Raw genomic sequence first — 27,254 nt, 5'->3', positions numbered from 1 at the left:
TGGACATCCCCTTATAGAAGGGTCACAGGGAGGAGAGGAGCCAGTCAAGGTGAAGTGTAGCAATGATTAATCATACAACTTTCCTCTAGTTCCTAAATGCTTCCTTCCTGGCCCCCACCCCCACCCCACTATCCTGATTCCAATTCTAACCTTACAAATCTGGTTAGACCAGAGCATGTACACTGGTAGAGATTGGAATTGGAAACACAGGGAATCCAGGACGGATGATCCCTTCAGGACCAGTGGTAAGATTGGCAATAACAGGAGGGTGGAGGGTGGGTGGTGTAGCAAGGAGGAACCGATTACTGGAATATACATTTGGCCTCCTCCCTGGGGGACGGACAACAGGAAAGTGCTTGAAGGGAGCCATTGGACAGTGAAAGATATGACAAAATAATAATTTATAAATTATCAAGGGTTCATGAGGGAGGGGAAGCAGGGAGGGAGGGGATAAAAATGAGGAGCTGATTCCAGGGGCTTAAGTAGAGAGCAGATGTTTTGATAACGATGAGGGCAATGAATGTACAAATGTGCTTTACACAATTGACGTATCTATGGATTGTGATAAGAGTTGTATGAGCCCCAATAAAATGATTAAAAAGAAAGAAAAAAAAAGAAAGAAAAGCAGATAGAGTGCTCCTTAGAGGCAAGAATGGAAAGACTTTGTCTTTCATACTTTGGTCATATTGTCAAGAAAGACAGGTCCCTGGAGAAGGACATCGTGCTTGGTACGATGGAAGAACAGTGAATGACAGGAAGGCCCTCAAGGAGATGGATCTTCCCTGTGGGCGCATCAATGGGCTTAAACAGAGGCAGAATTGAGAGGCAGGCACAGGACCAGGACTTGTTTCAGTCTGTTGTGGACATGGTTGCTATGGGTCACAAGCAACTCAATGGCAACTAACACCAATAAGTGTACCCAGGCAAATATTTACGTTCTCTAGGTAAACTGGGTTAGAATCTTGGCCAACGCACTGCCTACATAGCCACTTCCTGTGTTGCTGTGTTGCTGAACAGACGTCATTAGAGCCTCAGGTTAACATGAACTATGCATAACGTTCTGGTGACCTACTTCTGAAAATCCTTAGGGACCACGAACTATCATGGGAGTGGTTCAGGATTTCATTGTGCACGGGGTCCCATGAGTTTTGTCTAAAATATTTTGAGATTCATGAACAGCAAAGTTGCTGAGACTAATCCCATCAGTGATACCACAGCTATATTACTTTTTTCTTTATTCATTTTATGTTCATAGTTCTACGGTTTTTTAAATATATGTTAAAAATAAAGCTATTACTTAGAACATGTTACAAATGAAGTCAGCATTCTATTTAAGCATTCCCTTTAAATATTTCTAAGATAATAACATTGTCATTAAAAGAGAGAGAGAGAAATGTCTAGGGATGTTTGGGTGCACCCACTCCATACCTGAAGGTGAAGAATCATACATTGACATTCCAAGAGCCTCTACTCCACCCCAACCCTCCAGAAAAGCTCATTGCCATTGATTCAATTCTGACTACAGTAACCCAGGACAATAAAATAGAACTGTTCTTGTGGGATTCTGAGGCTGTAACATTTTTATAGAAGCAGAAATTGTCACCTTTCTTCCTAGGAGTGATGGTGAATTTGAACCACAGACCTTGTAGCTAGCAGCCCAATGTATAACCCACTATACCACCAGAGCTTCTACATAAGACTGTTATTAGCCCCTCATAAACATTGTGTTAAACATATACAAAATTAAATATGACCACAGTAGCAGGAAACTTTTTTAAAAAAGTAAAAGTCCAAGTGTCTATTTTAAATAATTCAGACGCAACCCTTTTCATACATTGAAAGGGACTCCAGGATATCTGAGACAGTAAAATGTATCTTTCCAGAAGCATCTTTATCCCTCAGAGTAGCTCCTAGTCTTGAACTTTTGATATTGCAGTTAAGAGGCCAAGACCTCACAAACAGTATTACCAGGACTCCATAATAGATTTCAAATGTAAAGCAATATCTTTCTTTCTTTTTTTATTAATCCTTAAACTTTAGGAAGAATGGGAATTCCGGAACACTTCATTATATTCATGAGGAACTTGTACAAGGATGACAAGGCAGTTGTGAGAACAGAAAAAAGGAAAATTGCATGGCTTAACATTAGTAAAGGTGTGCATCGAGTTTATTATGTCTATTCACCATATTTTTCCATCTGTATGCTGAAAAAACATCAGAGAAGCTGGATCATATAAAGAACAATGCAATATCAGGACTGGAGGAAGGCTTCTTAACAACCTGCGGTACGCAGGTGACAACTGTGCTTGCTGGAACAGGAGGCATTGAAACAATTGCTGAGGAAGATCAAGGATTGTAGCCTTCAGTGTGGATTAGAACTCAATGTAAGGAAGACCAAAATCATCACAATTGGACCAATAGTTAATACCATGATAAATGGAGAAAAGATTGAATTTGTCAAGGATTTTACCTTTCTTGGATCCACAATCAGTGCTCATGGAAGCAGCATTCAAGAGCTCAAAAGACATATTTCATTAGGTCAGTAGTTTTCAATCTTCCTAATGCCGTGACCCTTGAATACAGTTCCTCATGTTGTGGTGACCCCCAACCATAAAATTATTTTAGGTTCTACTTCATAACTGTAATTTTGCTACTGTTATGAATCGGGCGACCCCTGTGAAAAGGTCATCCAACCTGAAAAGGGGTCACAACCCACAGGTTGAGAACCATGGCATTAGGTAAATCTGTTGCACAAGATCTATTTAGATTATTGAAAATCAAGGTTTAACTTTGAGGACTAAAGTGCACCAGACACAAGTCATAGCATTCATTCTCCTTTGCATCATATGCATGGGAAAGTTGTACATTGAATAAGGAAGACCAAATAATTGATTTATTTGAATTGTGGTGCTGGAGAACAATATTGAATGTACCACGGACTGCTAAAAGGCCAAACCAATCTGTATTGAAAGAAGTGAGGCCAGAGGGCTCCTTCGAAGCAAGGGTGGCAAGGCTTTGTCTTACATACTTTGGAAATATTATCAGGAGAGACCGGTGCCTGGAGAAGGATATCATGTTTGGTTAAGTGGTGGGGTAGCAAAAAGGAGGAAGGTCCTCCATGAGATGCATTGACACAGTGGATACATCAGTGGTTCAATCATAGGAACAATTATGAAGATGGGGAAGGGCCATGCAGTGTTTCTTCCTCTTGCTATGGTAGTTACATAATCTCCTGTCAACTTGAGTGAAGGGGTGAAGTGTAGCCTGTCAATCAGGTAACAGCCTGATACATCCTTATGGGCCTGGCCTTCTTATGAGGATTTTGGAAACTTTCTCTTCCTCCTGCATGTGGGACACACACTCTCTCTGCTTCACATTCCTGTTTACAAGCCACATGGAGCCATGCTAATGGTAGCCAGACCCCTGGAGCTGGAAGAGCTACACGGATACCCATGCCAGCACTGAGATGCTTCCACTGCGAAGACTTTCCATGCACTGGTCTGTGATCTTCCTACATTTGGCATCATTGAATGTGCTGTGTGAGTCTAAAGAGATTTTTATGGACTAATATCAGAAATATGGGCTAATATAGGACTCATGGACTTGATCTCAACCGGGCTGGGAGGTTTACTCAATATATAATTGCTCTTTGATATAAAGCTCTCTCCTACACATAGATGAGTGTCCCTGGATTTGTTTCTGTGGTCAACCTGATCTAACAGAGTTGCTGTGGGTCCAAATGAATCAATGGTACCTAATCACAGTAACTACATGATGATGCACCTTTATTCAGGTCATCCGTGAAGCATCTTGTCTTATTCCTTGATCCAATGTGGTCCAGGAGAGGAGGAGACATTTAGCTAAACAACATATGGGGGAGAAGAACATGGCTGAAAGAGAACATTTATTGGGGGGGTTCCTCTTTTCCAACTACTCAACCTATAAAAAAGAATACAGTTTTGCCTATAGGAAATCTGACATTTTGTTGACTTGGGAAATTTGCTTTGACCCTCAGGCCACAATTTCACCTAAATTTTAATAGTAGAGAAGAAAACTTTATATCTGATTCCCACCTATTTGATCCTTGCATGTCTCTGAGGTACGCAGTCAAATTCTTTCTCAACTGTTTTAATCCTTAATCGCTTTGGCAGAGTGGTTAGGAATTTGACAGTGTACCTCAAGCTGGGCCCATGGTAAGCACAGCAGCTCTTCGGGAGAAAGATAGGGATTTCTTTTCCTGTAAAGAGCTACTATCACAGAACCTCGCCGGGGCAGTTCTACTGGCCCAATGGGTTTGTCCTACTGTCCACATCAACTCCTCAGCAGTGAGTTTTCTGTTTCAGCCTTCGTGATGTTAGGAAAGACACTTAACAACGTCAGGTCTAAATTATTTTCATTTGTAAATAAAGGATTATGCTTCTTTGAGTATTTATTTTCTGTTTTAATGTACTTAGCTTTTCCTGACACATAGATAGTACCAATCATGAGTTGTGACTTTGTGTTTGTTAATGGTGACATTATCTCTGGTTGTTATTTTTAAGTGCCAGTGAGTCAACTCAAACTCAAACTTATCCTATGCACAAGAGAAGAACATGTTCCCGTCCTGGGCTATCCTCCCAATTGTCCCTAAGACTGAGCCCACTGATACAGCCACAGTGCTGAGCCATCTCAGTTAGTGGATTCCTCTTTTTTATGGCCCTTCCACTTGACCAAACAAGGCTTCCTTCCCCAGGGACCAGTCTCTCCTGATTATATGTCCAAAGCATGTAAGATGACTGAAGTCTTGACATCTTTACCTCTAAGGAACACTCTGGCCTACTTCTTTCAGTACACATCAGTTTGTCCTTTTAGCAATTCATGGTAATTTCAACATTTTTCTCCAGCATGGCAGTTCAAGTACATTGATTCTTCTTAGGCCCTTCTTATTCAATGTTCAAATTTCATATGCGTAGGTTGTAATGGAGAATACCATGGTTTGGGTCAGGCACACTTTCGTTCTCAAGGCTACGTCTTTGCTCTTCGGTACTCTAAAGAGGTCTTGTGCAGCAAATTTACCTAATGTAATCTCTCTTTTGATTTCCAGGAGCATTGTTTGTGGATCCAAGAAAAATAAAATCCTTCCCAACTTGTACCCTTTCTCCATTTATCCTGGTGGTACCTATTGGTTTACTTGTGAGGATTTTCATCTTCTTTACATTGAGTTGTAATTCATACTGAAGGCTACAATGCTTGCAAGTGATTCAATTCCTCCACACTCTTAATAAGCAAGCTTATGTTATCTGCATATTACACATTGCATTAGTCACTTTAAAATTCAAGCAGGGAGTTTAAAGAGGTAATCAGGGTTCAACTCATATACCTTTTTGTTAAATAAAGAAATGCATTTGTTTTTTTTGCTTAGTTGGTTTGTTTATTAAGCATGAAGACAAATGTAGTATAGAGGCTGGACTATTGGGACAAGGGAACAAGACTCAGGAGACTGGTGCTAAAAATTAGAAAACAAATTATGATTTTTTGAGGGGCTCGGTAGTCAACTGAAAATGCAATAATGGAGTGTAGCAAAGATATTAAGGCTGATATGTTGACAGGAATATAGATCTGTTAGGACAGCCAAGTTTGGATGGAACATTCCTGATAGTTTCACAAGATCTGTCTTAGACTGCACTCCAGTTTATAACACTTTCATCCAAGCTTTTCGGTCCCTTTATTACTCAGAAGAGATTCGAATTTTGATCTGGAGACAATTTCTGCCAAGCCCTGAAGCCTCCTTACTGGCTTTCTTACAACAGAATTGTTTCATATTTAAATTGATCTTAAATAACCTTCATAGTGGGTCTGGACTTACATACCAAGTAAGAATTTTGATATCTAGATCATACAATTATTTTCTTTTTCTGTTAGAAATACTAAATAAGAGATAACTCTCATATATGGAGTAGAAGATGTATTTGGACAATTCAGTAATGAATTCATCAGAGGTCAATCTGGAAGAAAGACATTTGAGGGTCATTGGGATGCAGATGAGATTTAAAGGTGTTAAGTTGTATAAGTCAACCAAGTGTGAATGGTATTTAAATAACAATAAAAGAGAGTGTTAAGAGGACTCTAGTATTTTCAGTATTACCAGAGGAGAAAGAGTCTGAGAAGAACCAGTGGGGTGATATGGCTTCTCTGCTGTATATTGTCTGACTACTTTCCCATCTTCCCCATATTACTCTTTTTTCTGTTCTCCACTTCCTCCTGGTTTCAACTTTACAGCAGTCTAAGTGAGTGATGACAGAATACTGGAATTGTTATAATAATCACTTTACATCTTTTGTAAGGTGCCCAAGAAGCTGATGATCTGCTGTAAAATTAACGGTTTGTAATTCAAACCTGCCAAAGAGAGATCCAGCAAGCTCCTTCAGGAAAGCGCGCCCTTTGGAGCAGTCTGATCTGGGACACACGGAGTTCCCAGGCGTTGGAATCAGCTCACGAGTGAAAGTGAATTTTTTTTTAATTTGAAATTTTCATATTTTTTATTAAAACAAAACAGTGAGTCCTTTTGAATATTCCCTATAAGACCTGTGACAAAATACCACTGTAATGAAAAGAGCCATATCACCCACTTCAGGGGTGTCATATGATCAAGCACCAATGGCACTGAAATAATCTAAGTTATCTTGATGGCTTTGGTGAGCAAGTAGGCTTTATGACATTTGCTGAAGAACGTCATGTGAGAGAACTCACTGCCACAGACTTGATTCTGACTCACAGCGCCCCTATACTGAGTTTCCAAATGTGTAAATCTTTATGTGTTCACACATCCTCATTTTTCTCCCTTGGAACAGTTGGTGAGTTTTTAACTATAAATCTTTCAGTTGGCATCACACCAGAGCGCCGAGGGTCCTTAGTGAGAGAGACATAATTATTTAGGCCACTTTTAATTCGGGGTCATGATTATCCACATATATTCTGTGGTAGTTACATAGTCTGGTGTCAATTTGGAACTTAAAAGGATTAAGAATGAAGGGGTGGAGTCTACTCTGTCAACCAGGTCATAGTCAATGAGGCTTCTATGTGGGCATGGCCTGCCCCTAAGGATTCTGGGAATTCTGGTATTTCTTCCTTGCAGGCGGGAGACACACTCTCTCTGTTCACTTCCTACAAGACATTCCCTGAGGAGAAGCCACATGGACCTACCCTGATGCAGTCCTGGAAGCTGGAGAAACCACATGGAGACCCCAGCACTGCTTACAACGGCACGGGATCCAAAGACTTTCTACCCACTGGCCTATGATCATCCTGCACATGGCATCATTGCTTGTATTTCGTGAGTCTGAAGAGGACTTTATAGATTGGTATTGGACATATGGGCTAATATAAGACTCATGGGCTTGGACTGGACTGGGTTGAGATGCTTTCTTAATGTACAAGTATCCTTTATATTAAACTCTCTCTTATACACATATGAATCTTCCAATGAATTTGTTTCTCTAGTCTACCCAGACTAGCACAACTACCATCAACTGATAGGTTGCTAATAATATTAGTTTTATTCTGGAGTTGCTGCAAGCAACAGAACCTATGTCATTAGTTTAAAAGACACGGTCTACCAACAGATGGCAAGGATTTTATAAACCAATTGGAATGTTGTGATCTTATAATGCACTTAAAATATGATAATATTCCCCTTCAAAGGTAGACATTTCCCATTCAAAGACAGACAAGGTGATGCTATATTATAAGAGGAAATAATAGAAGGTTGTCTGAATATATTGTGCATTAATTATTTTTACATGCACTACATGCAGAGCCCGGGAAGATCGATGAGAACTCAGATAGTCATAGGGATAGAGAAGGACACAGTTATTTAAAGGATGATTTTCCCTTTAATGTAGCAGAAATTCTGGTGCAAAGGCAATGTCTGACCAGCTCCCGCTATGCACGGAGAAAGGAGAATCAACTTCTGCATCAGGTTAAAGTGAATTTCTGAGGTAGAAGTTAGACATATCCACACTCTCCAAACGTCTTGACCCTATTTTGATACCAAATGTCCCTGACCTCTGCCTCCATGGTCACCGTACTTATATGCTAGTGTGGTGAAGAGAAAATCCATCATAGGGCCCTATTGTCTATTCATAATATAATATTCATAATCTATTCATATTATCTATTCATAATACATACCTTTGCTGATTTCTTATGCATTCTAGCTTCTATGTTTGTAGGTATAATGCCATTTGGGAGGGCGTTCTCTGTTATGATAAAATAAATTGAAACAACAACAACTTTCTGCCATCAAGTCAATTCCAACTCATAGCAACCCTATCTTACATACAGTGTCGACCTGCCCCTGTGGGTTTCAGAACTTGTCATTCTTTGTGGCAGTAGAAAGCCCTGTCTATCTCCCTTGGTGCACCTGGTGGTTTCAAAGTGCCTACCTTGCAAGATCACAACCCAACGTTTAACTGCTGTGCTAACAGGGGACCCATGATGCTAACAGGCAGAATTAAAGTGAAATGTATTCTGAGTTTCCACTTTACTAGAGCTTGTCAATCAAGTTTCCACCCTTTGCTTCCTGGGGCTATGGTATGCTGAAAGTGAAACAGCATACCTGCATTGAAGCCATTCTTCTGTAGAGAGGAGAATCATCTCAGAGGTCCAAACCAAACGTACAGTCATCTAGTAAATGCAGACACATAGGAAGCCAGAGGACAAAGTAAAACTGCCCCTGTGTGTTTCTGGGATTTTAACTCTTTAGGGAAATAAAAAGCCACTCCTTTTCCCCTAGAGGGGCTGGTGGTTTTGAACTGCTATCCTTGTGTTGAGTAGCCCAATGCATGACCAATTGGCCACCTGGCCTCCTCAAGGAAGAAGGACTATCAGTAGCACATATTTGAGATCCCTGTGCCCAGCTGGCTAAGAGTCTGAGGATCAGAGGAAAAAATGTGCTGCTGTGAACCAATGCCTATAGTTTGATGTTTTCTAATCCTGCCTGTGGTAGTCTATCAACAACCCTGATGAGCCCTGTAATTGCATTATCTGTGAGTTCTGTGGGGTCATTGCAACAAATTATTGATCCCAGCCAAAACAAAAGTGATTTCTGGCAGGAAGAGTTGGTATCAGAATAGGTCAAAGAAAGATGGAGGGCATGGCCTCTCACTTATTTTGGCAATTGTTACCAAGTCCCTGTAGTGCTGATAAATGGCTACAGGCACTCTGCAGGCCAGCCTCAGTGCTCTTTGTTCTAAGGCAGCGGTTCTCAACCTGTGGGTCATGAGCCCCTTTTGGGGGTTGTGTGTCGAACAACCCTTTCATAGGGGTCGCCCAATTCATAACAGTAGCAAAATGACAGTTATGAAGTAGCAACAAAAACACTTCTATGGTTCGGGGACACCACAACATGAGGAACTGTAGTCAAGGGTCGCGGCAGGAGGAAGGTTGAGAACCACTGCTCTAAGGGCCGGGAAGCTCGCCACTTTCTCTCAGGGTCCGCCACCCCTGCTCTGAATAAAGGTCTCAGTCATGCTCTGATTCTGGGGCTTCTTTCTAGTTCCTCTTTCTTGCTGTTTGTGAGATTCTACTTTTCTACCCCTGAGATGACTCGCTTTATATTGAGTGGAATGGTAAAACTGACTAATCACCTCTTTAGTCCCTTACACCCTATGTGCCTGCTCCCACCCTCTAGTTATTTAGTTGGAGTTACACAGACTATGGCTCCAGGGGCTATACCGTGTCAGTTATCCTCACCACACTACCATTCGTTAACAGCAGGACGGCACACGGTTGGATTGGAGAGCCAACTGCTCTGGTCCTTCACAGAAGTCTTGCTGGCAATATGGGTTGGACCCTGGGCCACTAAGCAAAAGGCCTCATCAGCTGCTCTGTGAGTAAAAGATGAGTCTGCCTGCTCCCACACAGAGTTGCAGTCAGAGAAACTCTAAGGAGCAAGCTGACTCGGCCCTTCGGGGCTGCTGGGAGTCGGCATTGTCTCAAGGACACAGGGTTGATGTTTGGGCTTGGCTCTACCTCACATTGAGGTAGCTCTAGGTCTTGACTCTGAAGCTGAACCCTTACGTGTTCCATAAGGCTGTCCTTCACATCTTTTTCTAGCCAACGATAGAACCGTATCTCTTTCGGTTGCTGCTTTATGTCAACTCTTCCTTTTCAAATGTTTGCTACGTTGCAATTATAAAGTTAGCAGAGGTCAGGTGGGGGACAAGCGCACATCATATGTACGTTTTTGGATTTTCAGACTTAAAAATGCCATTTGATTCAGATGTTTAAGTGTAGTGAAGAAGCGATTTCCTTGTCATCTTGTGATTCAGCTAAGCCTGGACATCCTTAGCAAAATAAATGGGAAAGAGATAAAGATCGAGAGCCTCTCCTTTGATTTTCTCCCTCAAATCTTGTTTCCTTCACATTCTAAGTTTGATAAACATGGAGCCCTCTGTTTCCTGGGGGACATATGCTCGCAGACAAAGGTTTGTATAGCCACCTTCCCCTAGTCCAGAGCCAACTGCTACGTTCTTCATTACAGACAAGCTCTTTTCCTACTGCAGTGTTTCCTTGGCTGTGAATCTTCCCAGAAGCACACGACCTCCTCTTTATCCTGCAGAGCAGTTGGTAGCTTTGACCCCTGAACCTTTCTGCTAACGATTGAGAATTTTGACCACTGTTCCAGCAGGGTTCCTGAGTGCATCTATTTCTCATCAAAGAACCGTATTAATGGAAGGGGATATGGGGCAACTGGTATAATATATTCTGGGAGTAAATAAAAGCAGTTTTTTGTTGTTGCTATTATAGGATCTGGTGTTTCTGCTAGTGTTTTCTTTGTGGGCATGTGTGTAATCAATTATCTTTTCTCGTTTATGTATGTGTATGTATCTTTATATATATTTGGTTTGTGTTTTTATAGCAAGATAGCTCTATCTATTTTTCTATTACTTATGGTGTAAGCAGATAACATATCAGATGATTCATAGTTTTAGACATAGTGTCAGTTTCAGTCCACATGGTGTACATGTGGACCAGGAATATGACAAAATAAGCAATTAGACAAAAACAAGTCCAAATTTTTTAGGCTAACAAATCTCCATCTATAACAGCGTCCTTTGAAAGCCATTCAATCCCTAAAGAGGGTATTGCCAGCCTTACATGTGGACTGTGAGCATAATGGGCAGATAAACCTTCCAGGAGGAATGATCCAGTGGTCACAGAGGACAATGAAAAGGGAACTTATGCCAGAGAGCAAATCCAGCCACCACCAGATGGTCAAGCAGGAATTAACTGCACTGCCAGTGCAAAGGCTGTCCCATATCTCTCTGGACTAATGATGCCTTGTGTTTCTCATTCTCCCTATTTCTGAATTTAGGATTTTAAATGGTTTATTAAACAATCATATATTGAATATGTTAAGGACACTTCACTTGAAATTTGATTAACAGGTATATAGTTAATGTTCTCACCTGCAGTCCTTGCATGCTGTCCTTGTCAGCTGCCTGTGAGTTGGTTATGAGATAGAAATAAATGTTGCCACTTCCTGCACCACCCTGTACTCAACTCAACTCAATTCACTACTATTGAGTTGAGTTCAACCCCACAAGAAAGGTCAAACTTCCCACTGAGTTTCCAGGACTGTAACATTTTGCAGGAGTAGAAAGCCTCATCGTTATCCTATGAAGCAGTTGGTGGTTTCTTACCACTGACCTTGAGATCAATACATAACCCCAAAATCACCAGAGCTCTTCCTGCATAATTTCAGGAATATCAAAACCAAATGATCTGTCAACTAAATAAATCTCTTAGGATAAGTATGGTCTATGAATGCCCCAAGCCCACCAGAACCTCTTAGAGATAAAGTGAAAATTATTTCTTGATCAATGAACAATGGCTCTTGTTTTCATGATCTAAATGCAGACTCCTTGAGTCACTTCTTCCTAATCAGACAGCCCCATATAAATCTTTATCGACACTACTAAGAAACATTAATATAACATAGCTCCCTTTTCCCCCCTAGAAGTTAGAAACCTAAGGTTTTCTGCCTTAGGGAACAGCTAAGTGAATTTCTTTGTTCCTGTATCTCCTTATCTGGAAAATTAATAAACAAAGTTTGTTATTTGTGTGTGTGGCTGATAAAATTCTAGAAGTAATTGTTTGCAAATGCACAGTGCAGAATAGAGCTCCCTCTGGCCTGCACACCACGAAACGATCTTCACATTTGAGCTGCATGCAATAAAGTATAGAGACTTAGGGATATTTTTCTTCCCTACCCAAAAGGGGACATGTGTTCAATAAAGAAGGAGGGTTGGCCCCTATATTTAAGTTTCTAGAAAGGTGGCTTTTGTAAAAACTGACACTTCCCTAAAATCTGTTCTTCTACACTACGAGGTATTTGTGTTGCCTAGTGAAGTTGTTTACTTGCCTCCATTGGAGTATTCAAAAAAGTGATGACCACTGAAAGTAGCTGAGCCATCATGTCTTTCAGCACCATGCTCTATGGATAGCGGCCTGCCAGCCTTGTCTTTTCTTTGACACTAGTCTTTCCTGGGAGCTGGAATGCCAATGAAGTGTTGGCGGTGGGTTATCCAGCATGGAAATGAAATGAACTTGGAAGTAGAGATTAAGATGGAAACAAACAAATTAGTCCAGGTTCCTGAAGTATTTTAGACAAGAATACCTTACTTTACCTGGGTTTTGTTCTCTGAACTCCGTCCTTGAATACATTAAACTTGTTTGTGGTAAGGCCATATTTATGAGTGCAATATGTTATCCGTTATAAAAATCTTAATTTGCTCGGTGACTTAAACTATTAAATAGGCAATACACAGAATGTTTTTTTTTTTTAAAGAAAACACACAAAAACATTTACTGAGTCTGAAATGACAACCTGAGATTGGTCTCTGTGCATAAAATGTATTTAAAAGGACAGCCAGAGTTTGACATTTATAATCACACAGATGCTTGCTATCGCAGAGGGCTTGAGGGTATCATGATGAGGCAGTCAGCTGATAAGCTACCGCTTCATAGTTCAAAACCACATGACACAGAGGAAGCAGCGGCGGCATAAAGATTAGAGACTAGGAAACACTTTGGGGAAATGTGATTCTGTCCTGTAGGGTTACTGACACTGCTGGTGCTGTTGGATGAGTGTTGGGCTGCAAAGAAGATTTAGGGGCTTCAAATCCACCAGCTGTAAAGATTTACAGCTTCAGAAACTCTATATAGGCTCACTTCAATTTAGAATTCACTCAATGGCTGTAAGTTTTATAGCGTGACTGTGAGTCAAAATTAATTCTATGGCATTTAATGTTATTTTGTGTTATATAGCAATAACATTTTTTAATTGCTCCTCATTTCAATCACACCTAATTCCTTTCCTGTTCCATCGAAGCTATTTTTATTCCGTAAGAATCTCCACTCTCCAAATGCCTTCCGTCTCATCAATATTGTATCATTTCCATATCATATCACAACATTAGTTATCGTACAACACATGAACTGCATCGCATAATTTTAATAAGAACTTTGTTATTATATCCATTATGACAATCATACCGGCAACAAAATAAGAGTAAATTAATTGAACCTGTCATTTCTTCAAGATTGATTATATGCCAAATGAAATTATATGCATTTTGTTTTCAAATAGGTTGACTACTTGAAATAATGTATTCACTTTAATATGGAATACATGTGAGCACATTATAGCTAATAAAAATCAGGGAAATCCCTACTGAGATTGATTGACACAATAGCCACAACAGGGGAAAAGGACATTTTTGTGATCATTGGTATGTCCTTTTCCCCTGTTATACATAAGACTGTTGTAAGTTAGAGCTGATTCAGCAAGTAGCAATTTAAAAAATGTGTAGGTATATACATGTGTACATGTATGTATATCAGCATACATATCTAGATATACAGTTATGTATACACATACTCCTGCACAATGAAAAATGCTACTCTAGCATCAAAAGTAATATTAAACATAAAATCATATATATGAAATATAAACATATGAGCCTGTGTGTTTATTTGTATGGATACAAGTGTGTTGTTCTTACGTGCCCTTCAGTCATTTCAACTCCTAGAGACCGTGCAGAAAGAGGAGAACCATCCTTTAGGGTTTCACAGCCTGTCCACTTCTTGCACATTCAATCACCAAGTCTTTTCTCTGGCCAAGCTATTAGTGGGTTCTAACTTTAGTGATTGTACCACTAGGGCTGCTTAGGATTTAGATTCTAAACAAAACAAACAAACAAAACCACCAAAACCTATTTCCGTTGAGTCCATTTTGAAGCATAGCAATACTGGATATGGTTTCTGAATTTATAAATTATTACTGGAGCCGGTACATTGATCTTTTCCCCACAAAACAGCCCCAGGATTTGAACTGCTGAGCTTGAGATTAGCTGGCCAACACTTATAAGACAAGGCCACCACATCATTGCTGTTGATATTAGGTACCATCCAATCAGTTCTGATCCATAGTGACTCTATGCACAAGAAAAAAAATGCAGTATCTGGTCCTGTGCCATCTGTACAATGTTTTGCCTGTGCCCACTGATGCAGCCACTGTGTCAGTCCATCTCATTGAGGGCCTTGACCTCTATCACTAACTGTTTGCTTTATCCACCATGATGTCCTTCTCAAAGGAATGGCCTCTCATGACAATAATATAAGATCAAGTTTTGCTTTCCTTGCCTCTAAAGAGAATTTGGCCTTACTTCTTCCAATATAGATAAGTTTGTCCTTTTAGCAGTCCATGGTACTTTCAGTATTCTTCTGCAGCACCACAATTCAAATGTGTCTATTCTTCTATGATCTTCATTTTTCAATGTACAACTTTAACATATATCTGATGCAATAGAGTACATCATGGCTTGGGTCAGTTGCATCTTAGTCCTCAAATAAATACCCTGGTCCTCAAATAAATACCCTTGCTCTTTAATACTCTAAAGCAGTGGTTCTTAACCTTCCTAATGCCACGATCCTTTAATACAGTTCCTCATGTTGTGGTGACCCCCAACCATAAAATTATTTTCTTTGCTAGTTCATAACTGTAAATGTGCTACTGTTATGAACCATAATGTAAATATCTCATATGCAGGATGCATTAGGCGACCCCTGTGAAGGATCACTCAACCCCCAAATTGGTTGCGACCCATAGGTTGAGAACCACTGTTCTAAAGAGATCTTCTGCTGTAGATTTACCTATTGTAATACATCCTTTGATCGCTTGACTGCTGCTCCCATGAGCCTTTACTGTGGATCCTTAACAAATTCAAATTTCTGTTCATTTATTATTATGTTACCTGTTTGTCCAGTTTTTGAAATTTAGATCTTCTTTACATTGAGGTTAAACCATACTGAAGTCTACAATCTTTGACATTACAGCAAGTAACATTGTTTCATCTGCACACCACATCTTGTTAACAAGCCTTCCTCCAAATCTTTAGCCTTATTCTGCTTCACATAATCCAGCTTTTATGATGATTTCTTCAGCAAACACATTGAACAAGTTTGGTGATAGCAGACAACCCTGATGCACACCTTTCCTGATTTTAAACCGTGAAGTATTCCCTTGTTCTGTTCTCACAGCTGCCTCTCAATACATGTACAGGTTCCAAATGAGCACAATGAAGTGCTCTGGAGTTCCCATTCTTCTCAAGGTCATCCACAGTTCATTATGGTCCACACAGTGCAATGCCTTTCCAAAGCCAATGAAACACAAGTAAACATCTGTCTGGTATGCTCTGCTTTCAGCCAAGATCCAACTGACATCAGCAATGATATGTCTTGTTGCATGTCTTCATCTGAATAAGGTCTGAACTTCTTTTTTAAAAAGAGTAGCAATGTTTATTTATTTAGTTAAATGTTTTTTAACATTAATAATTTTATTGGGGGTTGTTATAACAATCCATAAATCAATTATATCAAGCATACTTGTTCATATGTTGCCATGATCATTTTCAAAACATTATCTATTTCAGCCCTTATTATCAGCTCCTCCTTTTCCCCTCCCCTCCCCACCCCCTACCCTTGTAAACCCTTGATATATTATACTAGTATTATTATTATTTCATATCTTATATAGTCCGCTGTATTCCTTCACCAACGTTTCTGTTGTTTATCCTTCGGGGGGCGGGGTGTTAAATATCCATCTTTGCTATACATTTTCCCTTCTCCTCCTCCCCCCCATCCCTACCCTCATAGTGTTGCTATTCCCATTAATGTTTCTGAGGGGTTTATCTGTACTGACTTCTGTGTTTTGTATGTTGAAAGCTCTTATTTGTAGCAATGTACATACTCCGGGCTAGCAGGATTTGTGAGGTAGAACTGGGGTCATGAAAGGTGTAGGGGGGCGGGTGGCACACATCAACCACATCAGTTTCTTCACCACATTTACTTATGCACCCATGTTGTCTTCAGGGATCTTGTCATGAAGGTGAATATCACACATTGCCAGGTTATTAGAATAATGTGTTCTTGTATTGAGAGAAGACTTAAGTACAGGCCCAAAGTCTGTCTGCTACCTTATTACTTTAGTATATAAGTATATGTACATACACCAACTCCTCAATCCTTATATATTAATATGTTTACAAATGTACATGTTTATATTTATACCTCTCTAAATAACTTTTGCCTCCTAGTTATTTCCTCTATTTCTTTTTACTTTCCTCCTGCCCCATTATCATGTTCCAGATGCATTTAGCTCCCAGTAATTCCCCTCGATTACATTATAATTGATCAAACCCCACCAGACATTCTACACACTCCTCCCCTTCTACTTTAGATCCCTTGTTGTTCCCTTGTCCCTGAGCTTGTTCCCTTCTGAATTCTGGTAGTTGCCTGTCAATGTACTCTTATGACCATTTTGGATGATCTCAAAAATTTTACTTCCTTGTGACATCAATGATATAATTCTATAGTTTGAGCATTCTGTTAGGTCACATTTCTTTGGAATGGACACAAGCATGGATTTCTTTCAGCAATTTGATGAAGTATCAGTTTTAAAAATTTCCTGGCATACATGTATGTTTGCTTCCAGTGTTTCTTCAGCTTTCAGAAAGATTTCAATGGATATTCAATCAATTCCTGGAGCTCTTTCTTTTTTCTAATGCATTCGGTGCAGTTTGAACTTCTTCCTTCGGCATCATTGGGTCTGGTTCATATACTACCTACCACCTGAAATACTGCAATGGCATCTAGTTCTTTTTGTTCAGTGACTCTGTGTACTCTTTCCATCTTCTTTTGATGCTTCCTGCATCAGTCAATACTTTGCCCATAGACCCTTTAAGATTGCAATTTAGGGCTTGAATTTTTCCTTCAGTTCATTCAGTTTCAGATATGCTGAGTGTGGTTCCCTCTTTTGGTTTACTAATTTATAGGTTTTGCATATTTCCTATTAATATCAACCTTGTCTCCTTAATCTGTCTTTTGGAAGTTCTTGTTCAGTTCTTTGATTCTTCCTTCCATTTATTTTAGTTACTCTACATTTAATAACAAGTCTCAAAATCTCTTTTGATATCCACTTTTAACTTTTCTTTCTTTCCAGTCTTTTTAATGACTTTTAGCTTTCTTCATGAATGATAGTCTTCATGTCCTCCCACTGCTCATATTGTCATTAGTGTTGCGTGTCAAATCTGTTACTGAGATATTCTCTAAATTCAGATGGGATAGGCAACTTCATATTTTTGCTATCTTGGCCTTGCTTTAATATTCTTTAAATTTCTCTTGAATTTACAACATGAGCAATTGATGGTCGGTTCATAGCCAGCCCCAGGTCTGGTTTTAGCTACTGATATGAGCTTCTCAATCATTTCTTCCCACAGATGGAGTCAATTTGATTTATCTGTATTCCATCAGGGGAAGTCCATGTTCATTGTCACCTCTTTTGTTGTTGAAAAAAAAAAGAGATTTGCTATGGACAAGTCATTGAGTTTTACATAATTCTATCACACAATCTCCAGCTTCATTTCCGTCATCTAGTTCATATGTTCTAGCTATTGTTTCTTCTTTATTGCCACCTTTGGCATTTCAATCACCAATCACTATCAATGCACCTTGATTGCATATTTGATCAATTTCTGATTGAAGTCTTGTTAGAATGCTTCAATTTCTTCTTCAGTAGCTTTGGTGGTTTTTGTGTAAAGTTAAGTAATAGTTTTATTAATTAGATACCTTAGAAGGAAGATATATATATATAATCCTATCACTGACAGTATTGAAATTCATGGTGGATTTAGCAAGAATGAATGCCATTCTATTCTTCCTGACTGTATTACTGGCATAGTATTTTCTGTTTCAAAATGTTCAATACCAGTCCATTTGATCTCATTTACTCTTAGGATATCAATCTTAATGCATTCTACTTCATTTTTGACCTCTTAAAGTTTCCTAGATTCATACTGTGCACATTACAACTCCTGATCAGTAGAAGATTTGTTCAGCTGTTTACCCTTCCCTTGAGTCATGTTCCAGCAGCAAATAATTATCTCCAAGGTTTCACTGCCACATACTTTACCACACTCACTCTACCATGGTCACGTCTCCCCAAGAAATCAGCTCCTTCTCAGGCTCAATTTGAGTGCCCTTGGACCTGAGGGAACAATCATCTGGCAGTATCTCAGACAATGTTCTGATTTATTTGTTTAGGCTTTCAGTATCTGACAATGCTTGGGAACTATGCATGACGTTTCCAGAGGCTTCTTCCTCAGAAGTAGGGAATTGCATCCTTCTGTGTTATCTGTTCTCAGTCCGGAAGCTCTGCTAAAACTGTCCACTGTGAGTGACCCTGCTGACATTTAGAATACCAGTGACATTGTTTCCAGCATCACAGCAAACAACAAGCCATGAGCATTATTAACTGACAGACCACACTATGGCGTATGTCTGTATCGATAGATATAGATATCAAAATCCATATAGATATACATATAGATATAGATATACATAATTCTATTTTTAATCTGCTTAACATATACTTTTTTCTAAGCATTTATACTTTTGAAACTTTGTGTATAATTATTATTAATATCGTTCCTGGCTAAGCAAATGTACTTATAATACTTGCCAAAGTCTAATGCTCATGGGAAAAATATATTTATTGTAGCTAGGTTTTTGTGGTTGTGGCTATATATATTAAGAAATGATTCATAAGGATAAGTCATATAAATCCTTCATTTAGAATTGAAGAAATTCTCAATAATTTAAATTTGTGACAAAAAAAGGCTAGCCTGTGCAGATTAGATAGAATCTGAGCTAAAATAAAATCCCAAATTCCCATTTCAATTATTCTTTCTAAGACTTTGTGTGGATCTATTTTCTTTTTGATATAAGAAATCACTCCATGCCTTATAATGACATGCAATTATGTAAATATGCCCTTCTTTTTCTATTTATTTTATATATCTAACCAAGAATTTAGTCTTTCATTTTAATTTTTTAGTTTACTTTGTTTCATTAAATAAACAACATGGGAATACATCTCAGGAAAAAAAACATTAATTTATTGAAAAATGGTTCCTATGTGCTTAAATATAGACCACTTAAATTATGGATTTGATTAGAACTACTATAACGGCCATGCCTTTCTACCCACTAAAATGAAGCTCATGCATCAAGGTAATGACTAGACCTTTAGCATGATAGATTGCACAGTACAATACCTGTAGAAATGAACAAGAAAATAATTACAAAATGAGTGTGTTTGAGGAATCAATTTTACAATAAGGGACATGCATCTAAGACATGCCGGTATGTATAGATTTCTGCATGTTAAAATCCATCTCTATGTTTCAACAATTGTGAGACTTCATTGTGTTGTTATTAGGGACCATGGAGTCAGTTGCAATTCTCCATGAACTTATGTACAAGGTAAGTAAATACTGCCATGCCCTGCACCATCCTAATTATCATAATTATCTTGAAGTCCATTGTTACAGTCACTTTGTCAATCCATTTCACTGAAAGCATTTTGTTGTTGTTGTTTTCATTGACCATCTACATCATTGTGAAAATGGTGTGGAGGCCACATCTGACCTCCTTTGACTACACAAGGAGAATCTCCCCACTCACCAGCTCAAGGCCTATTTCCATGAGGAAGAGGTCAGACTTGCCTCCGCCCTCCATCCTACTCCAACACCACCTCTTCCTCCCACACCACTCTACTTCTCTTCTGGGTGTGATAACTCCTTGCAATGGCCACGCAGAATTCAGAGATAATGTTCACAATCAAGACTACTCTTAGGGAAATTAGCAGTTTATCCCAAATCGGGATCAGAAGGCATTAAGGGCATAGTATTTTGCCCACAACACTGCCTCTTCTCCACCTCTCAGTCATGTAATTCCTTGACTTATGGTCTCCAAGGTCCAGGAAGCTTTCCCATTGCTCTGTTTCACAGCTGCAGAGTTTCAGCATTCCTCTTAGCATCTGCTGCTGGTCTAAGTGTGTCATGTCTTTTGTGGCCTCTGGTTTCAGCCTAGGTCATTTCAAGCAGCAAAGGATCTCAAATATACTCTACTGTTGGCTCTTCTTCCTTAATGGCCCCAGGATTCTCTTTTTCTCTGTTTCTGAGATAGTTTTCTTAAATGTAAGCATGGTTTCTGTCTTTTAGCTCACCAAAGGAATCAAAGTGTGTGAATTGGACCATACCCTCTAATATGGTGGAGACTCAGAACACATTCCAAATTAGTAGTGTGCATTAGCATAACATAGACTTCCTCCAAAATGGGTTTATAACCACAAACACAGAGTTTACCGGGTATAATGCATCACAGGGGGGATTACAACTCAAAAGATCATGTTAATTGACTACATTTTATTCTATGAACATGATGTTTGTCTCCAGTAGTAATCTCTCCCACTAACATGTCAAAAGCACAGAAAAGGAAGTCTGTTCATGATATTTGGTACTTCGTATAAACTCGTATTTGTTCATTCTTCTGGTAGTCCATGGTATATTTAATAGTATATGTCATGATGAGAAGGTATAAGCTGTTCTTTTGCTATTCTTATCTATTGTCCAGCTTGCACAAGCATGAGCTGATTAAAAATATTATGACTTTGATCAGGTGCACCTTAATCTCACAATTATATCTTTTAACATTTTTAAAAGGTCCTTTACAGCAGATATTCCCAATGCAACATGTATTGGTCAATTTGCTGTAAAGTTATGGTTTATATGTTGATGTGATTCGGAAAGCCATGCCATTGTTATTTCAGCTACCAGCGTAATCACTCACTGTGAGCAGGATTTAGTGCATCTTTAAGACTAAGTGCAGACTGGGAAGAAGGCATAAACTGTTCACTTATGAGGAATTATTTAAGAACCTTCTTAATATCAGTATAACATCTGATATATTGCTAGATAATTAGCCCCTTAAGTTGTACTCAAAAAATTCATCAGCATCTAGTTGATTCCATATAACAGTGATGCTGTGGGCTAGAATAGAACTATTCCTGTGAGTTTCTTAGGAACAGAGAGCCTCATGTTTCTCTCAAGGAGTAGCTGGCAATATTGAACCACAGCCTCGTGGTTATTAGTCCAATTTTTAATCCACTTTGCCACCATGGCTCCTTCTTATATTCCACATGTTTGTTAGTTTGTCATCCTGTGGTGGCTTCTGTGTTTCTGAGGTCCTGGAAGCTTTGTCACTGGTATTTCAAATTTCAGGAGGGTCACCAAAGGTAAACAGTTTTCAGTGGAGCTTCCAGTGTTAGAACAGGCAATGAAGAAGAATTGGTCCCTCAACTTCAGAAGTAGGAGCCAATAAAAAACTTAGGCAAATATTTGAAGCATTTTTTTTTATTGGAGGTCACTCAGAATATTATTGGAGAAGAACTGTGTCCTAAAGATAGTGTAGACTTTAATGATGTGGATGAAACAAAGCTTCGAGGACCTTCTTTTGCTGATAGGGCATGACTCAAAATGGGACAAAACAGCAACACGAGAATGGTACGAAATATGAATATAGGAAAATTGGAAATCAAAATGGAACAGATAGAGATCATATCCTAAGTATTAGTGAGATGATATGGACTAGTGTTGGTCATTTTGATTAGACAATCATCTGACTTATGCTGAAAATGACAAAATCAGGGGAATGGGGTCATATTCATCATTAGAAAGACCTTTTAAAGATGTATCTTGAAGTGCAATGCTGTCTCTGAAAGGATACTCTATGTTTACAAAGAAATGCATTTAATGCAACTATTATTGTAATTTATACATCATCACTAAAGATAGTGATGAAGAAACTTTTCAAATATAAAATTCGGCTGCCTTGATAGTTACAGGTATTTGAAATGTGAATGTTGGAAACAAAGAGTAAGGACTAATAGTTTGAAAAGACCTTGGTGATCAAATTGAAGCTGGTATGGCATTACAGAACTTTGCAAGACTCACACACTATTCATTGTCCATATTTTCTATACCATAAATAGTGACTGACGCATGAACCTCACCAAATGGAATACACAGGAAACAAATTAACTATATCTGTGGCAAGAGATGACAGAAAATGCCCATAACAGTCAAAAGAAGGCTATTGGACAACTTCAAATCAGACTATTGATTGCTTATATATAAGTATGGAGTAAAGCTGAAGAAAATTAAAACAGGTCCATACGAGACAAAATTCTTCCTAAAATACATTCCACCTGAATTTAGAGACCATCTTGAGGACAAATTCGATTCACTGAGAATAAATGACTAATGAATTTGTGAGACGACATCAAAGACAACATATATGAAGAAAGCAAACCCATATGTGTGATCCCATAATGATAAACCAGAAAAGCCAAACCCAGAAGAGGGAATGGTCTTAGAACTTCAATTTGGAAAACCGAGCTTTCAGGAAGCTGTGAAGGACATTGAAAGCCCAAACTGAACCCATGTGTAGGGCTCTTGGGTTCAGATTACATCAGTGGTGAAGACCCTCTGACAAAGGATCAGATATGGAAAAGGCCATGTTACCAGACAGTGTACTTTTCAGGGTGTATTGCTGCAGTTGTCGTTAGGTCAAAATGTGACACCTCAAACAAATCTCCCTTTGACCCAATGTATAGGTGCTCCGATTTTTAATTTTTCCCACATTGTCTTCAATTGAAGTTTGTCTTTGTTTCATGGTGCCACTTTGGTTGGGTTGTTTGTTCATAGTCTGTCTTGCATTGCATACTTTTCTTTATAAGAACCCCAGATTAGGGAAATCCATAGGGACAATAACTGGGTTGATAAATTGAAAGAGAGGGGACAAGGGAGGTGACAGGAAATGAGTTAACCAAAAGGAGGGTATGGAGAAGGAATATGCTGGAATTGACTATAGTGATGATTACACAGCTCTTATGAGTGCAACTGAATTATTTAAATATATGATACATGAACTTTATGTCAATGAGATTGTTAAAAAATAAATGGATTATTCAAATAAAAAATAATTAAAAAGAGGAAAAAGGAAAAAAAAGTGGATGTTAGTTGAAAATCTAAAATTAACTTTTGAAAATAGAACAGCTAAAGAAATGGGAAGAAATGATGAACTTAAATAGGTGGTCATAAGATTTCAAAGGACAGCATGGGAGAACAAATGAAAGCTTCATACTGAAATGCAGAAATACCTGATATTAGAAAGCCTTAAGGAAACAGACTAAACATATCTGAAGCTCAAAGCCTGAAAAAAATTCAATGCTTGAGATGAAATATTAAAGGATTGCATGAGCAAAATATTGATTGATGCAGGAGGAAAATAAAAGAAATGGAAGGAATATTCAGATTAATTCTGCCAAAAAGAATGTATGGCACTCAACCAATTTAAGAGATAGATAAGGAAAAGGGCCCCGAGACAATAACCGACCTCCTCTGGCTTCCCTATTGACAGGAGGTGGAGGTCAGACATGCCTCGTCCTCCATCTGTCACATAGTCTGATACCAAGGATTCCTCCCAAGGTACTCTCCTTCAGTGCTGTGGTTGGTCATCAACTGTAACGGCCAAACAGAACTCACAGACATTACTCGGGATTAAAGAGGCTCATTTGGGAAGTCAGTAGTCTTGGTGGCATCGTGGTTAAGCATTCATGCAACACAAGGCTCTCGGAATCGGAAGCATCTCAATCGAAATGCTCTTTTCCTTCTTAAACTGATGTAGTGTTGGAAGGAGTCAGTAATATAAGCTAAGACTTTTGGAGCCACAGATACCTGGCCAAAGCATCCGAAAAGACGCCGTTTGTGTCCTTTTCAAAGAAAGGTGACCCACCTGAATGCAAAATGTAGCAAACATAGTTCACATCATTTGTAAGTAAAAGTTTACTAAATGTAATTTAAAATACTTTCAGCAGAACACCAGGAAGGAGCTGCAGAAATTAAACCCAAGAAATGTTTGAACACAGTTTGTTCTGAACAAACCTATGCACTTAAAGAACTTGAACTAATATTAGTAGTTTTTTTCATTTGCCGTCAGAGTGAGGTCTACCTAGTAAACTAGATTGAACTTAAATCCGAATAACCAAAGAAACACAAATAAGCACACGAAACCAGATCCTTAGGAAACCATAAATTGATCACTTGTCCCATTGGTGAAATGAACCTCTATTTTGACTCTAATTTCAACAACCATCTTATACAAACTCGCTTTCACTAAATTGGTAGTGACAATACTTATATAACCCCAAATTAGTAAATTCTCCTCTGAAGATCTATGATCAGAACTCCATTTTCCATGCTGGGCCATCTATCATCTAAATCCTGAATTTCTCCTCCGCTTATTGTATGCTGATATTCATATTCATATTAATAGCCTAATGAAAATTTCCAGGAAAATATTTGCACATGCAGGAACCAAAATACATCTCTAGGGATTCCCTGAATATATTTCAAGGTCTGTTGGCTGTGAGAAAATAATGAAAGAAATAAAGTCCAAAGCCTGAGAGGATCCCGCTGAACTTCTGTCTTTGTATTTGAGACTCCCACAGCAGCAGAGGCCTGTCACACCTAGGAAATTGCACTTGCCTTCTCTCTTAGAGAAAGCTCTCACATACGGCCCCACTGACGCTTTCAAGGCTGCTTCTTTGAGGCACACAAGTGTGAACACAGCAGGCTTCTAGGCATAGGGCGCATACAGAAAGGGTGTCTGTACATTACAAATATATATATTTTTAAAAGGCACATGTACACCATTCATTTCTGATTCCATTTCCTCTATTTGAAACTAAAAACTAACCTCCCTTTTAAAGGTATGGCTACACTTATTGTTTTGTTCTGGAGTATCACATTCTGCTGATTGGCAATGACACAGCCTCATAAGAATGCTGGATCTCTTCTCTCCTGGATGATAAATTCAAGTGAATTTCTATACTTGGGGCTTACACATTGTAGGATTTTTGTATGTCATAATTGAAGAATAGTCGATGGGTGGGGCTTAAACAAGTGAAAGCCACCCCAGGAATGTGAGAACACACTGTAATCGAGCCAACAGACATGGGTTTTCTGGAGAAAAGAGAGCAGATTTATGTCTTCAACACCGTGTCCTGGACGGTGATGGCCAGCGGCCCGGCCATGGATAAGGTTTGGAGAGTGAGCGGTGTTCCCTCAGGGGAGGGATAGCCATGGTTTCTCACAACCCCGTATAAGAGAAGAGCACATGGGTTAGTTAATTGTGCCAGCCTGGCCAATAATCACATGTGGGGCTAATTGAAAGGCGGAGGGGTAAATGGGTGGTGAGCCTCACCTTTTCTAGTTCTCGGGTCTCTTGTTTTGTGATGGTTGCACCGGGTGCAGCTGCCTTAGCAGTTGCCTGCTTCAGCTTGCAAGATTGACTTCCTACAAGACATCTCCAAGGAGAAGCCACATGGACCTATCCCGATGCAGCCCTGGGTGCTGGAGCAGCCGTGTGGAGACCCCTGCCAGTGCTGAGATGCTTGTTCGTTCACTGACTCAGCTTTCCTCCTGCAGTTGGCATCATTGCCTCTGTTTTGTGAGATGGAGGACTTTGTGGGCTGGTGTTGGGTTAATGGGTTAATGTTGGACTTGTGGGCTTGGGCAGCATTGGGTTGGGATGTTTTCGTGATGCACATTTTCTTTACATAAAACTCTCTCTTATCCATGAGTTGCTGTGGATTTGTTTCTCCAAAGTACCCAGACTAATACAGCACCTCTCAAAACTACAGAACACCATCTTTTGGCTAAAAGCATTCTTGGAAAGGTGAATACTTACACAACTATTTGTGAGTAAATATCTGGAGATGAATTGGTCAGAGAAGCAAAAGCTATACTCAAAAAAAAAAAAAGAGGTTTTTAAAAAAAGTGTCAAAGAAAATATGAAATACACTGCATTCAATTCATTTGCTCAAATTCTAAATTTTTGAATGAGAAGTTGGACTTTGGCCCCTCTCTGTGAGTGTCCATGTGTGAGCTCTGCTCATGCTTTTTGTAAACATCACACTTGCACTTCACATTGGCCTAAGGATACTGTGGTCAATCCAACTTCAGACAAAATGATTTCTGGATGGCACTACGTTTCAACTTCATTATCCCTCTGCCAAGAAGCTTGTGATGCTGTTAATTAAATTAGACTCTTACTGTGGGAGAAAGATGAGGTTTTCTACTATAAAAAAGTATAGGCTTGGAAAGCCCCAGAGGCAGTTCTACTTGTCCTATAGGGTTGCCATGAGTCAGAATCAGCTCAACGGAAATGAATTTGGTTTTAAGGTGATTATTATTGTTTTAGAGAGTAGTCTGCTTTATTTTTAATCATATATATTTATCTGATTTTTTCCTAATATGTTAAAACAATCTAAACAATACAGCTTCATCTTATCTTACCCTTATAAAACTGCCTGAGATAATAATGAATTTAGAGGATAGAGTTATGCGAATGCCCCAAGGGCTTCAGGGGAACATCTCATTGATCAGTCTGTTGAGATTACACCTGGTTCAGATCAATTGGATAATGATTTAATTCGGTACACCAATGTTCCTCAAATTCTATATTTTTGATTCTCTTCTCTCTTGGCATTCAAATGATTTCACTGAAAGTGCCATTACAATGTGCAGGAAATAATAGTAACATATAATTTCCCTATTCAATTCCAACTGTCTTCCTTCAGCCCCTTGAGGATGCATCCAGACACTGACATGGTAAAATTCCCTTTATTTTTCTAAGAAACTATCAGTATGCTCTGGTTCTGTGTCATTCAAGCTTTATTATGTATTGGGATTAGCTAGGTCCCTTCCTTCTAATACTAATAAGCATGCACACATATTACTGTGCTT

Source organism: Echinops telfairi, unplaced genomic scaffold (assembly GCF_000313985.2).
Source record: "Echinops telfairi isolate 266 unplaced genomic scaffold, ASM31398v2 ScPeMD7_7469;HRSCAF=8507_1, whole genome shotgun sequence".
Taxonomy (NCBI): domain Eukaryota; kingdom Metazoa; phylum Chordata; class Mammalia; order Afrosoricida; family Tenrecidae; genus Echinops; species Echinops telfairi.
Note: the sequence above shows the minus strand (reverse complement) of the source record.